The sequence below is a fragment of the Arachis duranensis genome, chromosome 4 (genome assembly GCF_000817695.3).
Source record: "Arachis duranensis cultivar V14167 chromosome 4, aradu.V14167.gnm2.J7QH, whole genome shotgun sequence".
Lineage (NCBI taxonomy): Eukaryota > Viridiplantae > Streptophyta > Magnoliopsida > Fabales > Fabaceae > Arachis > Arachis duranensis.
Window position 1 is genome coordinate 55,090,850 of NC_029775.3, and position 900 is coordinate 55,091,749.

The following is a 900-nucleotide window of genomic DNA, read 5'->3' on the forward strand; positions in this document are numbered from 1 at the left end:
CTTATGCAGAGCCCAGTTATGAAACCAGATTGCAGATGGAAAACAATCCCGATGAGGTCTTGCAAGGGTTATGTGTGGAGAATACAGATTGGGAAAGAGATTCAAAGGGAGTTCCAAGTCACTTGAGAAGGATAAATCTCACTCCTGTGGCCAAGGGATGGTATGAAATAGTGAGGAGATCTATCCTTCCTACTGGAAACGCCTCTTGGGTCACAATCAAACTAGCACTCTTAACATATTGCATCTTACATGGAGGTGAAATCAACCTCGCACAAATCATAGCCGACAGTATTCAAGAGATGGCCGATAGCACAAGCAAATCAAGTGGTCTTGGACATCCAAGTACCATCCTCAGGCTATGTGACAAGGCTAGAGTAATCTTTGAAGACGAGGACACAGAAAAAGTGAAAAAGGGAAAAGGAATCACCAAGAAGAGTATGGAGGGAATGAATGAAGAAGAAGATCAAGAAGGGGTGGTAGCTCCTAGACAAAGGAGATCACAAAGAGAGGAAGGACGAAATCAAGCTCATGATGCCATAGACATAAGCCAATTACAAAGATCAATTGAAGAACTATCTCAGCAACTCATGCAGGCTCAACAAGGCCAAAATCAAGGGGGCCAAGAGAAATATCTAGAGCCCCATCCAGAATTTATGGAGCAATATTTGAAAGATAAAGAGGAGCGAGAAACTTGGCAACATCAAATGGAGGAGAAACAAGAGAGATGGCAACAACAAATGATGACTCAGCAGCAAGAATTTCAAGCACAGATGCTTGAAGGACAAAAAGAGCAATATAAAGAATTCAAAGAATCATATGATAAGCTGTATTTCAGTCAAGCTAAAGCAGGGGAATATAGTCACAACATGTATCAATGGAAGAATATTCATCACACCATGG